Source organism: Mesoplodon bidens, assembly GCF_964165515.1.
Source record: "Mesoplodon bidens genome assembly, chromosome: 1".
Lineage (NCBI taxonomy): Eukaryota > Metazoa > Chordata > Mammalia > Artiodactyla > Ziphiidae > Mesoplodon > Mesoplodon bidens.
In genome coordinates, this window is record NC_138176.1 from 66918913 (window position 1) to 66933191 (window position 14279).

Sequence of the window (14279 nt, forward strand, 5' to 3'; positions counted from 1 at the left end):
GTAAAGCAGGGTGGCCTTATCTGGAATTTACACTTGAAACTCCCTTGTTCTCTTTTGTCTCTTGCTGATGGAGATGGAAGCAGGGTCAATTTATCAAAAGCCCTGGAGAGCAGTGGTTAAGCTAATCAATATATTTCACTTTTCCAGTCCAATAATTAAGGAGCAAACCAGTGAGAGTTAGGTTCCCATTTTGGGGTTACCTATTGTAGGAGAAATGTTCTTCTACTGCTGGAGTGTGTCTTTGGTGGTGTTTTTGATATCTAGTTATATAGTGATCTTATGCTTGCCTGAGTAGATCCTGGATGTGACAGAGGCCACCAAGTGCATCTATCATAGAGCCAGGAGGTAGAAAGATGCAGAGCCTTCTTGTCATCAAGTCTTGAATCTAGTCACGCAGCCTCCCCTAGATCTGGTCATTTCATTTATCTAAGCTAATAAGTTCCCTTTTTGGCTTAAGCCAGTTCAAGTCAGATATTATGTGAGGATTTTACCTGAGCCAGTAGGTATTATTATCACTGCATTGGTCCAGATGAGAAAACTAAGGCTTATTTTTCAGTGAATGACTAAATGCCCAAACTTACACAGCTAATGCATGAAACCAAGTATGTCTCAGGGCCACACCTTTTTCTTATTCTACTGTGGGAGAAAATAGCAGAATGAAAGAGATGAAAAACTAACTTCTTAAGAATCTGCAATTGGATGGGACTTTCATAATTATTTTTCTGATCCTCTTATGAGGAAACTTCACCTTAGAGAAGGGAATAGCATGCTCAGAGTCAGAGAGAGAGGATTTAACCAGCAAAGGAGAAACTGTACTTGGTTTTCAACTCTTGGTATTTGGTTTGTACCAAAACTTCAAGATTCTTTCAACTTCATATGATACTGATGACAGAACAAACAAACAAATGAAAGTAACTTTAAAAAAAAAACAGATAGTTTGACATTAGAGGTATTGAAGAAAGAGTGCTTGAATGGCACTTAAGAAGAAACTCTGGAAAATTTAAGGCAAAAGGCCAATTAAGGTGGAATCCATATCTCCTCTACATTAGTGTTAAGAAGGTAGAGAAAATTACAGTTGTTTAGGTAAATGGCTGAAGATAGTGGGTGTCATGGGAATCTGGGGTTTTATTAAGAAAGCCAAGGAGGGGTAAATTCTACTTAATAGTGCTTCCTAAAGAAGAACTGATGCAGAAGGGCCTAACTAGGGAGAGAAGACCGTGGTTCACTCTTAGCCTTAGAAGATGAGTTCATGACAATTTTAGGATGGGAACAGTGTGGAAAATAGTTAAGATACATGAAGGGAGAAGTAAAATGTTGTTAACAAAAGCACATCACTATTTTCTATATACTAGTATTCTTCAGGATGTCCTGACATTACAAAGCATCATATTATCTAGTCCATGCCTCAGAAAAAAAAGTAAATAAATAAACATGTAAGCCAACAAACAGGAGGAACACATAGTCATCTAATGTAAAGATATGAAACAGGTCTTACTGATCACAACTTACTTCACTTATAAGTGAAGTGTACTTATAAGTACAGTATAACATTGAAAAGTCACACCTTTTCCTTTTTTTCTATATTTTTAGGTACCACCTCAGCTGTTCACATGGTCAGCTCCTCTACTTTATTGAAAAATCTGCTGAAATGTCAGCTCTTCAGAGTAGACATCACTGGTCATCCTTATTTCAAATAGCACACAAAGAAATGTATATAACAAAACAGAAAAGGACTCACAGATATAGAGAGCAAACTAGCAGTTACCAGAAGGAAGGGGAGAAGGGCAAAATAAGGGATTAAAAGATATAAACCACTATGTATAAAATAAATAAGTGAAAGGATATACTGTAGAGCACAGAGAAATATAACAATTATTTTACTATAAGTTTAAATGGGTAATCTATAAAAAAATTTTAATCACTATGTTGTACACCTAAAACTAATATAATATTGTAAATCAATCATACTTCAATTAAAAAAAGAAAGAAAGAATGGTCTGGGAAGAGGGAAAATATAGCACTCTCTAGGGCTTCCCTGGTGGCACAGTGGTTGAGAGTCCACCTGCCGATGCAGGAGACACGGGTTCATGCCCCAGTCCAGGAAAACCCCACATGCCATGCAGTGGCTGGGCCCATGAGCCATGGCCACTGAGCCTGTGCTCTGCAATGGGAGAGGCCACAACAGTGAGAGGCCCGCATACTGCAAAAAATAAAATAAAATAATAAAGCACTCTCTAATCCCCATCTCTGTGACTTTCTTTTTATTTACCCTTTGGCATTATACTTCAGAACATTTACCTCTGCTTGAACTTAAATAATGTCATCAATCTGTTCTTTTCCTTTAACATATGTTGATCCCTCCCACCTCTAGAATATGAACTCAGAACTCAGTAGTCTTATTTACTACTATATTTCCAGAACCTAAAATGAGTATATGCCAATAAATATTTTTGAATAACAATGAATTAGCATTAACTTTTAAATGGTAGAGTATTTTGTTCTGATCTGCTGCTTGTGTTTTCTCCTGATAATAATTGGAGATTTATTATGATTAGCTTTGATAGGGATTTCTCATTCATTGCAATGAAGAGTATTCCATTACATAAATGTAACATAATATATTTAACAACTTCCCTTTGGGTAGATCTTTTTTTTATATATAAATTTATTTATTTTATTTATTTATTTTTGGTTGAGTTGGGTTTTCGTTGCTCTGTGCAGGCTTTCTCTAGTTGTGACGAGTGAGGGCTACTCTTCACTGTGGTGTGCGGGCTTCTCATTGATGTGGCTTCTCTTGTTGAGGAGCATGGGCTCTAGGTGTGCAGGCTTCGATAGTTGTGGTGCACAGGGACGGTAGTTGTGGCTTGCAGGCTCTAGAGTGCAGGCTCAGTAGCTGTGGCTTACAGGATTAATTGTCCTGTGGCATGTGGGATCTTGCCACACAAAGGTTTGAACCTGTGTCCCCTGCATTGGTGGGCAGATTCTTAACCACTGTGACACCAGAGAAGCCCTGGGTAGATCTTCTACTCTTTTATAGTTAGGAAAAAGAGAGTTGCAATGAATCTCATTTTTAAGCATTTTGTAATTACATGTGAGTCTATTTGTAGAAAAAATGTTTAAAAAATGAATTTCTGGGTAGAAAAGTATGGGTATTTGATATTGTCATTTTGCCATCCAATGGAGATTGTAATAAACTCTCACTAGCAATAAAGGGGAGTGTTCAACTCCTTGCCATTATACTGTTATCAAGTGTTTTTGCTCCTTTGCAATCTGAGAAGTGAAAAATGATGTATCCTTGTAGCTTTGTTTTTTATGTATTTTTTAATCTTTTTATGTCTTATGCCTAGCTGTGTTTGCTCTTGCGTGAAATTTTGTTTTGCTGATTATTCTAATGAGCTGTTGGGATTCTCTTATTAACTTTTATTAACTGTACATTAAGAGAACAAGACCTTCACTTGTAATATCTCTGTAAACTTTTTATCCAAGTCATGTTTGCATTTTTACTTTATTTTTGGCTTGCACAATGCTTATATTATGTATATTGTCATTTTAAAAATGTTATGGCTTCTAGCTTTCATCATTATAAAACATATATTTTCCAAAAAATACTTATGAAAAAAGTCTTCCTTAAGTTCTTATCTTTTTTAGGTCACTTAAATTCCTAACTCATTCTGGATATTTTCCTTTTTACTTCTATATAAAACATCTTATGCATTTAACTTTACACCAGAAACTTGAGAAAGGAAGGCACAGTCTCTCCTTTCAGGGATTAGAATTTAACGACATCAAAATAACTATATAGGTGATTTATTTATTTATATTGTTCCTATATCAAGCACTGAATAAAGTGAATTAAATTAATATATTTATATTTACTTTCTTGTCATTTCCTATAGTTTTCCTGTGTTAATGATGATATATCTTAAACTATTCATTAAATATATACTTTAAATGTCTTGATCTGTATTAGAACTGTAAGCTTTATCCATAAATGACCCTAGTTTTACTTTATTTCTTGTTTAGCTCATTTTTGAATGATATTTAGATTTTAGTCCACCCTTTCATCTATATTTTCTCAGTATAAAATTGCCCATCCTTTTATTTTTCAACTTCTCTAAGTCAAGTTATAGTCATATCCTTTTCCTTTGTAATCCAATGTGATATTCTTTGTATATAAATAGGCATTTAGTCAATTTTATCTCATAATTTATGTGACACTTTCTGCTTTTACTGCTCCTTTTCACAATCGTTTACTACGTGAAGTGTATTTTTTTTGTTATTTGTGTGTGTGTCCCTTGATAATTTAGAATTATGTTCCATTAATTGCTCTTCTTAATGTTACTTTTATAACTACAACTTTATATAAATTCTTGCTATTTCACTGATTTACGCAGCAACTATTGAATCTTCACAATGAGCAATTATAAGATTACAACACTAGTGTCTTCATTTAGTTTCTCTCAGAAGCAGATCTTGAAGCAAAGATTTCAAGTGTAAGGTCGATCATTTGGAAGGTAATGGTACGAAAGTGGGGAAGGAAGAAAGGCACTAAGGTGATATTATCAAACCAGCTCCCACCATGGGTGACTGGAGTGAAATCTTGCTGTGAAATTCTTAGGACCAGCACAAAACACTTGTCAGAATCATCTTATCTGAAGGTAAGGGAACTGTGGTGATTATAAGCCAATCCACACTGGTGATTTTTTGAGGGCTGCTCTGAGGGTTGATAATTTCCCTGCACTTCTGGCTTTTCTCACAGAGGAAGTAACTTCAATAACTGAGAAAACCTAGGACAAAGAGGTGCAGGTACTCAAAGTTGGAATTTTCTGCCCTAAAGTTGAAAGGGATTAGAGATAATGATGGGACACACATAGCATCTACTACAGCCCTACCACCCTGTCACCACATGGCTTTACTCATGTCCCATGTCAAATTCCTGTCAAGAGTTATTTGAAATGGTAGTCTGTCCCAAGTTTTTTTTTTTTTTTAAAGGAAGTCTTACAAAAGAAGACTTGATAGGACAAGCTCTAGTCCCAACTGCTGAAAGCTGGTCCTAGATCTTGATTGTTGTACATCTCCTCCTGCCTCTACCACCTGTCCTAGATTTCCTTTATCAGCATTTCCACTCCTCTCTGGCTTTGATGACCTTATTAGGTTGTGGTTGCTACAACTGCTCCTTTACTACTATCATAGGACAGAACATGGAGGCATCAATATATACTCCAAGAAATTCCTTGAATCCCATACTTACTGATCCCTATAACCCTATATAACAGCAACATTATCTTCTCATGATTATTGAGGTCAATTAACTTTACCAATTATAATAACTCCTCTTTTTTTTTTTTTGCCTGTTAGTCTACTAGCATGAAGATCACATGGTGAGAGACATAGTAGAATTCTCACTGCATCTCTGGAAAAAGCATCCTACTGCCTGTGAAACTAGACCTCTAGAGTCCAGCAAAACCTAAAGCTGGAATTAATAAGCACAGAAAGCACACATTCCCCAGGAAGGTCGCTGAGAGTGATGACGTGTGAGGTCACTCCTATCTTCTACCTCTTGGATTCTGGACCTTATTACCTACTGCAGGACCAACACCATATCATGTCTGTTGGTTAAAATATACATCAAATATTGAAGGGCATCACTTCAGACCCATAGGATACCATACCTGAGCTGGTATCTTAGTTATATCCTGAAGGGTCTATCCCAGTGTTCCCGATGGATGGCAGCATGCTGGTGATAGAGTGAATGGAAGAACTGGTGGATCCTGTGCTCATGTGCCAAGTGACACACTATCTTGTTGCTGTAAGTCAGTCCCTCGGTCTGAGATAGTATTATGCAAAATCCCATGACAATAACCTAGTGACCTTTCACATACTGGTGCTGGTCAAGGCATTCAGAATAAGGAGTAAAAATCCATTCCCAGAATAGTTGTCAATCTCAGTAATTATGAAATAGACTCCCTACAGGCAAAAAACTTCCAGTGAAATCAACTTGCTTCTCAGTGGCTGGTTAGTTAGTCTTCTGGAAAAGGTGATACCATATCACAGCGTCAGTGTTTGTCTCTGCTGCTGATGGGTTGGGTATTTAGTAGTGGCAGTAACTAAATCAGCTGTTAAATCCATGCACTATCTCCACCCATGCCACCATAGCTTCTTTGTGCAAGGGGTAGCTGAGGAGAGAGGCTGGCTAAGCCTCACAGACGACAGATGAGGCCAGCTGTCTCCCTGGTTATTCAGTGCCTCCATTGTTGTGACCTCTCATATTGGAAGGCATACAGATCTGCACACTTAGCATTCACCCTTGAAGTACCATCCATATGCCTCTTGCTCTAAAATCTTTTTCTTCCATCTTTTAATCTTGCTCCTTTAAGGACACTGGCCAAACAAACAAGACATTTATCACTGTCTATAAGTCCATATATAATCTTCACCCAGGCCACTTCTCTCTATACATCAAGTTGATGAATAGAGGTTTAATGTTTATAGCTCTGCCCTGTAGGAGGATTTTACTCATTGGTATCTTTCAAAGCCACTTTTGAATGAAGCTGTAGTGCAACAGAGGTCCATTCTGAGCTTATATGTACATACCAAGATAGCTCATTCATAAAGTAAGCTGGTGACTACTGTAAGGCCATAAGAGTGAGCTTAGTGGAAGAGGTAATTATGACAAAAATATGTGGCATATAAGTCTATGCCATCTGTTTATATAAATGGCTTGTGCCCTCTGGATATAAATGGGTCACAATGAATTGTTGCTGTGCCCACCTGACTCTGACTTGGTGAGTCTGACAATAGTAGCTCTGGCCAATTTTATATAATAACTTGGTGTCCTATAATCATGAACTGAGTTTTACCACGGCCCAACAACATGTCAGGCATTGCTTTAAAAATAGTAAAGTTCTGTGTTGCAGAGTATGCCTTTGTTTCAGAACCTTAGAGATTTGTGCTCTGACTCTATTAAGGTTTGCCAGACTTTACAGTTTTTATATCAAGCACAGACACTTGTGCCTGCCATATAGGCCACTTGGGAAGACTTTTGTACCACAATCTGACAGCTTTCTTTGTCACCCAATATACAAGCCACACCAGGATTCCCAAGCATTGTATCTTGCCTTCAAAATGTGAAGAACCTATCAAGTACTGTTTCTCCTTTTTAGTGGGAGTAGGTATATAATCTCTTGTCATTTTTTCTTGAAAATTATGTTCTAGCATTCCCCAGATCAATGGACACCTACAAATTTTATCAGTGCAGCTGGTGCATAACTCATTCATTATAGAATTTATCACACTCTGTCTAGTATGCATATATTCAACCAGAACATCCAGTGCACTTGCCATTTCCTGCTCTTCAAGTCTGATTACCATGATTCATCAGTACAATGGATCAGCATGATGTTCTGGAATATCCAGAAAATAAACCATTGACTGAAAGGGAAAGTAGGTGACCTTGAGGAGGAGCTGATATTTCTACATATATATATTGGCTTTTAAATCATGCCCTCATTTGTTAATTAGCTGATGTGTGCTATTATTTCTTCCTCAGTGTTTCAATTGCACTTAACAGTAACCAATTCCATGGTACTTCTAGGAACTACTGTATTTTATCTCTCAAATGATAGAAATACTGCATTAGTTGGGGCATCCCCCTCTATTTGTATCACATCCCAATGCACCACAGGTCAGTGAAATCGTGAGGCCCATGCTAGTTAAAACACAGCAAGTGTTTTAACCTCTTACCCCAAAAGTAGCATCATTATTGTCTTCCAGTTGGTAAGCGATCCAATTTCAGAATCCATCCTGAGTATCTGCTTTGTAGGACCATTTCTCATACCAACTGTCTTAGTTTGTTTTCCATCAGAATCAGGACCAGATTCAAGGATTTTTCTGAGAAGAAAAAGTAGGGATATAGCTAGGAAGGGAAGGCAGACCTCAAAAGGGCCTACTATTGCTATGAGTGACTGAAAAATCTTGAGCAGCCAGGGTAGAACATGCATTTGTATTTCAAGGTTATTCACCTGATGTGAAGAGTCTTGGTTGAGGGCTGATCTAAATGTGTGTTAATTTCCTGGCACTTCTTGATGCCACTTGGATGGGCAAAATGTTTTCCTTGCAACAGAAAGCCAAGTCCTCAAACAAAAACAAAAGAAAACAAAAAACAGATGCTGGTAATTGTAATTTGTGCTGACCATTGGAGTAGTAAGAAAGAAGGGAAGTAGGTGGGAGGTTGAAGTGTCTGCTGTAATTAATTATTTTTTCTTAATAAAATGATTGTTTTTTCTTATTATTCTCCTATTTAACTTTATACATTTAAATGTACTTGCATCCTTGTAACTTGATTTACCCACTTTAAATTATATAATTTTGAGAGCTTCATTATAAGAGATGAGGAGATGTCTTCTTAAACACTCTCTCACACTCTTTTTCCCTTTACTTTTTCATTTGCTATTTGCCATTTCTCTCTTTCTATGTTTATAAGATTTTTATTATTTTCATTAAATATTTAGTAATACTGGTTTCTTAATCTTAGCCCTATAGATGTATGAGTTCAAAGTCCACCATGGGCTCTTTTCCCAATGATTTTCCATTGATCTTAAGTTTTGCTAAAGTTTGTCTTCTAATACTTAAAAAAGGCTTATTCAAAAATCGTGATTTCTTGTATTCTCAAAAATATTTTATTATAAATTTAACTACCTATTCAGCTTCCTTACTTGGACTGCCAATGTTACAGTTTCAAAAGTGGGCTTCTAATCTTCCCCTTACCAAATCCCAAATCTATTCCTTCCACAATTTTCCCAGTAAATGGCAAGTCCATTTTTTACCCCAGTGGTTTAGAACAGAAACACATGGAGTCATTTTTAACTCTTCTCTTTTTATTTACTTTTTTAATAGAATTTTTTAGAGTAGTTTTAGATTCAAAGCATAATTGAACAGAACGTACATAGATATCCCTGCCTGCAGTCATGCATAGCCTCCCTCAATCTCAACATCCCCTGCCAGAATGGTGTATTTGTTATAATTGATAAACCTACATTGACACAACATTATCACTAAAAGCCTGTAGTTTATGTTAGAGCTCACTATTGGTGGTGTACATTCAGTGAGTTTGGGTAAATATATATTGCCATGTATCCACCATTATAACATCATACAGAGTAGTTCGTCTGCCCTAAAACTCCTCTATGCTCTGCCTTTATCTCCCTTATCTCCCTTAATCTCCCTTTATCTCCCTTAATCCTTGATGGTCATTGATTCTTTTAACTATTCAATAGTTTTGTCTTTTACAGAATGTCATATAGTTGAAATCACACAGTATGCAGCCTATTCAGATTGGCTTCTTTCACTATATGATATACATTTAAGGTTTCTCCATGTCTTTTCATGGCTTGGAAGCTCATTTTTTTGGCTCTAAATCATATTCCATTGTCTGTATGCACCACAGTTTATTTATCCATTCACCTACTGAAGGACATCTTGGTTGCTTCCAGGTTTTGACAATTATGAATAAAACCATTCTAAACACCCATCTGCACGTTTTTGTGTGGACACAAGTTTTTAATACCTTTAAGCAAATATCAGAGCACAATTGCTGCATCCTATGGTAAGAGTATATTTAGTTTTGTGAGAAACTACCAAACAGCTTCCAAAGTGGATGTATCATTTTGTATTCCACCAACAATGAATTAGGGCTTCTCTCTTATTTTTGAATCCTACAGTCAATTCATAAACAAATATTTTTGAGTTTCACTGCTTACATGACTACCACTTAGGGTCAAGCCACCATCAACTTCAACTTATATTATTTAGTAGCCTCCTAAATAGACTCCCTATATTTGCCTTTGGTCATTTTGTAACACAGAAGATAGAACAAGGGAATTAAAATATGCAAGAGATCATGTCACTCATCTTAAAACTCTCCAATGAATTCCCATCTCAGAGTAAAATCTCAAAGCCTTAAAATAGCCAACATAAAAATAGCCTTTCCACATTACCTTCCTGACCTCATCTTCCTATTGCCTCCTCCTCACTCTATTCCTTCCATACTGACCTTCTTGTTTCCTAAACATTCCAGGCACATTTATGCTTTAGCACCTTGGTAGTAGCTATTCTCTTTGCTTAGAATGCTCTTTCCCTGGGTATATGCTAGGCTTATTCCTTTACTCATTCCTAATTTTTCTCACATGTCATGTCTCATTAAGGCTTTCCTGGGTACATTCTCTAAAACAACAGTGCTTTGGATAATCTCTATTTACTTTTTATGCTTATTTATTTATATACTTATTTTATTTATTGAGCATTTATCACTAAATGCAGTGCTTTTGATAATCTCTATGTACTTTCTATGTTTATTTATTTATTGAGCATTTATCACTTATCACATCCTCCCATTATACATATATTACTCAATTTTTACCGCCAATTAGAATGTAAACTTTATAAGAGAGGGAATTTTATCTGCTAGTTGTTATTATTATTGCTGATATTGTTTTCCTTGTAACTAGTATGCTTGACTATAATAGGTGCTCAATAAATATTTCAGAACAAATGAATGAATGTTGACTTTATAATTAGACCAAAATTTCTTCGGGTTAAAATTCTTGTTTCCCTGAGGATGTTGGAACCACATGTTCCTCAGTCTTCTAACAGTAAATGTTGCTATGAATCATTTTGAATCTAGCCTGATTATTTTCTCGTGTAGATGATCTAATCATTATGACCAAAGTATTCTTTCTGTATCTTAGAAGACCAGTAACTTGAACTTTTCTCTTTTCAAAAAGTCTTACATTATAGAGTACCCTTTCAAAATATATAGTTAGGTCTTCTTTTACATCTGAAAATATTTATGAAATCATAGCTTTAAAAACATATTTATTCAATTTTTGAAGCTCCCTTTCACAGTGTGTGTGTGAAGTCATTTTTTACTTTCTTTTGTTTCATATTTGCCATCTGCAATCTTTTAAACTTCTTTGTTCATTTTTCTCTCATATTTTGTCTTTCTGTCTTTCATGGCCTTACGGCTCTTTGAGCAGTTTCTATTTTCCTCTGTGCTCTCTCCAATGCAGACATGTTTTGTGATGATATTTTTCCCATTTCCTTTCCACTTATCTCCCACATTCTGTCAGCTCATGTTTCATCTCTTTTGGTTAACTTGTTGCATCTTACTAGTACAGTTTTTTTAAAAGGTATTTTTAAAATTTTATTTATGATTCTGTGTTTGCTCATATATTACATCTGTTCTACAGCAATATTTTTCTAGTGAGGCTTAGTCATCTTTCACATTTTGCTGTTCCTTTTATTCTTATTTCTTGTAGTATCTTTGTAGAGATCCTGTACTGCTTCCTTTTTAATGGTTTCTCACCTTTGAGTGGGGTGGGTTCTTACAGGACAGCTGTTTTCAGGAGAATTGGGGTTAAACTGTGGCCAGAATGGGTTTCTGTATAAACACGTTTTCCCACATAACAGCATGGGGTTACTTATTTGGCAGGGTTATATGACTGTGAATTTTTTGTGCCTTTGCTTCTTCCCAGAAAACAGAGATCAACTGCAGCCAGGTTGGACCCAACTCAAGGTTCCTCCTTCCTGGGAAACTGCTTCAAGCTTTCCTGAAACCACTTACTTTGCCTACATCTCAGCATTGTGGAAGGGGTGTCGAGGATGCTAGTCTGCATACCCTATTCTAGTTGCTCAAAGAAATGAGTGTTGGTTTGCCCTTATGTATTGCACTTCCTTTTGGGAGCTATTTTTGCTAACTTTATTTTATAGATTTGCCTTTTTAAACAAGTGTCTCTGCTCTTCAGTGCATTGGCCGTTCTTTCTCATCTACTGTTATTCAAGGTCATATGTATCTTTAAATCCTTTAAAGGTAAATTTAAGTCCTGTGAACTTTTGCTGCATCACACTGCTTCTCAGAGACTTTTTGTGCATAGATTTGTGCAGGAAGAAGAAAAGGGAGCAAAACATGGGTACTTAAACTGCAACAATTGTTAATGCAGGAGGAGAAAAAGTGTTGAGAGGATGAAAAGGAGACCCAACAGGGTGCAGACAGGTACAGGGGTACTCAGGATGTCTACTGGGTGAATGCTGATGATCATTTTCGTTTAATGCATTTTCAGGCTCTCCTGATAGAGTGCTCCAGCTCACTGAATATCGAAAGATAAAGTTTATGAAGAGGATGAGTTTGAGCTGGGAATTTTCTAATGCTTACGGCAATTAGAAAAAAATATAGATGAAATTATTGAGATAAATTATGTATTATCAGAAAAGCAGAGGGTGGTATGTCAGCATAATGTGTATGCTCTGGGTCTAAGGAGAGGAGCCCCACTTGGAAGCAGATAAGTAAGAATAAGTGAAGAACAAGAAGAACTTTGCTTCTCTGCAAGAAATGTGGAACTGGATTATTTTAATGATGATATTTTAATGGTATTATATTTCCATAGTTGTTCCCACAAAAAAATTCTTACTGTTATTTTATTGATTCATGTAACACATACTTATTAAGCCTCTTTTATATGCCATTCCATGTCCTGGGGACAGAGTTATGGGGAGCCGTAGTCTTTGATTATTGTCTTAATCAGTTCATAATGCTATAACAGAAATCCCATAGACTTCATGACTTAAATAAACAAACATTTATTTCTCACAGTTCTGGAGGTTGGCATGTCCAAGTTCAAGGTGCTGGCAGATTTGGTGTCATTTGTGTGTGACAGATTTGGTGTTATGCTTCCTGGTTCTTTCTGTCCCCTCACATGGCAGTAGGAGGGCAAGGGAATTCTCTGAGGTATCTTTTATAAGGACACTAATCCCATTCATGAGGGCTCCACCCTCCATGACCTAGTCATCTTCCAAAGGACTCATCTTCTGATACCATCTCATTGGGACCTAGGGGTTCAACATATAAATTTTTTGGGGGGGGTTACATTCAGCCCATGGCAATTATGATTCTTCATGGAAAGAATAGAGTGAATCTTTTTTTTTGGCTTGGGATAGGGGACCCAAATGGGAATATCTGAGAACCATATTTGTTATTTCAGCAAATACTATTGAGAATCTATTAGGTGCCAGACACTTATTTGGGTACTGGAGATACAACAGTGAATTTGGTCATTCAGATGATCAGATTCATATTTCTCATATATATTTGGTTTTCCTCCATAATTCCTGGCTCACAGCTCTCAGTGGAATTTCCTAAGTGATAAAAGTTTAAAGATGCCTCTTATGTTAATGAGGTTACTTCTGGAAAACACCTAAGCATGGGGACTGATTGCCAGTGGAGCCAACCATGGAGGTTTGAAACTTTCAGTCCCACTGCCCCCAACCTCTGGGGAGAAGTGAGAGGCTGCAAGTTGAATCAGTTGCCAATGGTCAATGATTTAATCAACTATGTCTATGTTATGGAGCCTCTATCAAACTCGAAAGGACAGGGTTCTGAAAGCTTTTGAATTGGTAAGCACATGGTAAGTGGGGAGAGTGAAGAGCCTGGAGAGGGCATGGGAGCTCGTGCCCCTTCCCACACAATGTCCTATACATCTCTTCCATCTGGCAACTCCTGAGCTATAACTTTTAAAATAAACCAGTGATCTAGTAAGTAAAATGTTTCTCTGACTTCCGTGAGCATCTCTAGCAAATTAACTGAACCTGATGAGGAGGTTGTGGGAACCTCTGATTTATAGCCATTGGGTGAGAAGAACAGGTAACAACCTGGAGTCTGAAGTACAAAGAGGGGATTGTTGGAACCTCTAATCCATAGCTGGTTGGTGAGAAACACAGCTGATCACCAGGGCTTACAACTGGCATCTAAAATGGGAGGTGGGCAGCCTTGGAGGACTGAACTTTAAGCTTATGAAATCTGATGCTGTCTCTGAGTAGATAGTGTCAGAATAGAGTTGAATTGTAGGCACCTAGTTAGTGTCAGATAATTGCTTATGGGTGTTGGGAAACCTCCCTCACATATGCTGGCATTGAGTCCAGGAACCCACAAAACTCCTCTAGGGGGAAATAAAAGCACTTACAAATATAAGATGATCCTTTTTTGAGATAGCAAACCATATGAATCTTTTATAGGTTAAGAATCACTGGTCTAGGGTTTAGTACAAAGACTAAATAGATGATACTGCAGACAATAATTGAAGGAAAGATAAAAGCATACCATGATTTTTGAGTACCAAAAAGTCTATACTGACCACTCTCTGTCACAAAAATTCAATGAGGGACTATCATCATCATTGTACATTGAAGGTACCCAAATCTCAGAGCTTAAAATTATTTGCCCTGAGTCA